We start from the raw sequence: 3,046 nt of genomic DNA on the forward strand, positions 1-3,046 counted from the left end.
GGTGCCTCATGCCTGTAACCCCAGCACTTTTGGAGGTTGAGGTGGAGGGTCACTTGAGACCAGGAATTCCAGACCGGCCTGGACAATGTGGAGAAACCTTGTGTCTCTCTGGAAAAGAAAGAAAATAAAAGAAAAGAAAAAGAGGAAGAGAGAGAGAAAGAGAGAGGAAGGAAGGAAGGAAGGGAGGGAGAAAGAGGCAGGAAGGTTGATGGACATCTCGCCTTGCATATTTAAAGCTGGTTGGGTTGGAGGGATTGGTGTTCTGTGCCTGCAGCCCTCCTCTGTCTTCTGGACTGTGGGATGCTCAGGTGGGATAGCAGAAAACCCATCTGCAAAGCTAACACCAGCTTCAAACCCTCCCGGGCTGAAGGTGCTGCCACTGTGGTGCTTAGCGTGGGATCTACCCTGTCTGGAAAATATCAGCTTTCTCTCTTTGAAAGAACACCCGGAGGGCGCTGTGCCTAGAGGAAGGAGCCTACAAACCAGCTCCCCTTAAAGGTGATATTCTTCATTACTGCCAAGACCCCACAGAGCTTCTCCATGCACATTCTAAATTAATTAAGGATTCTTGAACAGCAAGTTTCCAGGAGGTGAAGACATCAAAGATCAAGGTCTCCAACCTGGAGATTTTATGAGAAAGGCATCAAATATAGGACTTCCTCCAACCACAATAGATGGGACCACACCAGGCAGCCTTGCGGGAGAGGATGTTTTCATCACTGGAGAACTTCCACACCTCGTTCTTCAGGCCAGGACCAGAAGGAAACAAAATAGGTATCTGGTTACCTTCAGAAATAGCACTCTTCAGTTCTGGATTTCAAATTGTTAAAAGTTGCCCTTATTTGTGCCACATTTTCATTCTTTTTTTCTTTTTTTGAGGCAGAGTCTTGCTCTGTTGCTCAGGCTGGAGTGCAGTGGCGTGATCTCGGTTTACCACAACCTCTGCCACCCAGGTTCCCGCGATTATCTCGCTTCAGCCTCCCAAGTCGCTGGGAGTACAGGTGCCTGCCACCATGCCCGGCTAATTTTTGTATTTTTAGTAGAGGCGTGGTTTCACCATGTTGTCCAGGCTGATCTCAAACTCCTGACCTCAAGTGATCTGCCCGCCTCGGCCTCCCAAGTGCTGGGATTACAGGCGTGAGGCACCGTGCCCTCAGCGGGATGCTAGCTAGCTGCTCAGAAGCTGCCCAGCACGTGTGGCTGGCTCCTCGGGATCAGATGGCCTGGCAGACCCGGTGCCAATCCACTTGGCCTTGAGGCCTCATGATGTCTGAAGCACCCACCACACCTCTCCTCTTCCCCACCCTCTCGGGGTGAGATGGCCCGGGAATGAGCCTTCCCAGCAGAAAAACACATCAGAAGAGAAAGATTTTGATCAAAGACGAGAAATGAGAAAAGAAAAACAGCCTAGAGCAGCCTGAGCACCCAACGATGGTCTGGCCCAGAGAGACCTGAGTATGGGACTCCAGTCGCCTGCCTCCCGTGCCCGGGCAAGTGTTTGAAGGCATTTTCTTGTTTCCTTTCTCTCCTGTAGTGTCCGCCTGGCTGCCTCGGCATCATCTTCATGTTCCTGGAATTTGTGACACAATAACAATGAATACCAATCAATATTGCTTATGTGATTTCAATGCAAATTCTTGGTGAACTTCGGAGCTGCGTCTTCACTTTTCCTTTAAAAACGCACTTGTAACTGCGGTGGGTGAGCGCGAGTGCATTCAGAGCAACTCGAGTCTGTGCTTCCAGGCTGCAGTCCTCAAACTTGGCCCCAACAAACTCTACTTCTATTAGTTTTGCCTGTTCTCTCCTTTAGATTGAAAAGCTGACAGCAGGCCCCAGACATGGAGGGGGCGCCTTCCCTGCTTGTCTTCCCGACGCCCCCCCACCCCTCGCTCCTCGCAAGGGCCGGTTCGCTTGCTGGCGGGGCAGTGGATCAGTTCAGCCGCCCCCCCACGCCACCAGGGCGCTGCGGCCCCACTCCCACGTCCACTGGCAGGCCCGGCCCCTCTCGGCCGCCAGGTGACCTCAGCCGCCCCACTGGCCCCAAGTCCACCGCACAACGCAGGCTGCGCGTCCCCAGGCCTGGACGCCTGGACCCCTGGCCCCGTCCCGCCTGCTCAGCTCGGACAGCCTTCGGGTGGTGCTGGGAAGGGGCGCAGAACTGCAGGGCGCTGGGTTCGCGAAGCGCCGAGGACCGGGTCGGCGGCCGCCTCCCCACCTGAGCTCCTCCGCCCCAGCCTGCGGCGTCTGCAGGTCCCTCTCGGCGGGGAGCCCCCGCTGCACCTGCACCGAGGCCACGGGGCGCATGCGCGGCCGCGGGGGGCTGGGGCCTGGCCGGGAGGGGTCCTGCGGGCCCCGCATCCCCGCGCCCACTGCGGGACTCCCACTGGGGGGCGTCGCGCCAGGCCGCAGACCCCGCCCTTCTGCGTCCCCACTCCAGTGACCCGTGCGGCTCCGGACAAGGCTTCCCGGGGGCTCTGGGCCGGGGCAGCCTCGGCGCCCCCTCCCCGGGTCCACCGCAGGCGCCGCGCTCAGACAAAGGCGGGAGACGGAGGGGGCGACGCTGCCGTGACTGCTCCGGGCGGCCGCGGAGGAGGAGGAGGAGGAGGACTTGGCGGTGTGGCCGCCAGCGGCCGGGCCAGGGTCGGGGAGCTCCCAGGCGCGCGGCGTGGGAGCGGGGGGCGGGGTGGGGTGGGGCGGGGCGGGCGGCGCCCATCACGCGCTCCGCGGCCCAGTCCCGAGCCCCGCCGGGCACCCCCCGGGCCGGGCGCCCCCGCCCCCGCCCTCACCCGCTCCCCTCGCGCGGCCCGGCCGCCCTGTCGCGCCCCGCAAACCACCCGGCGGGTGCGGGCGGGGGCGGCATCTGCCCCCACCCCCACGATCACATGGTGACCCCCGGCAGCCAATGCAGTGGACGCTAGGACCCTGCGGGCCGCGGGCGCCGCGACTGCACCGGCGCCGCCGCATTATAAATACTTCTCCAAAATGCGGCGCAGCTCCCTGCGCGCGCCCCGGCCGCCCGCCGCCTCCGCCCCGCGCCCCTGAGCTG

The sequence above is a fragment of the Sapajus apella genome, unplaced genomic scaffold, assembly GCF_009761245.1.
Source record: "Sapajus apella isolate SASKATOON/1434 unplaced genomic scaffold, GSC_monkey_1.0 scaffold85, whole genome shotgun sequence".
Lineage (NCBI taxonomy): Eukaryota > Metazoa > Chordata > Mammalia > Primates > Cebidae > Sapajus > Sapajus apella.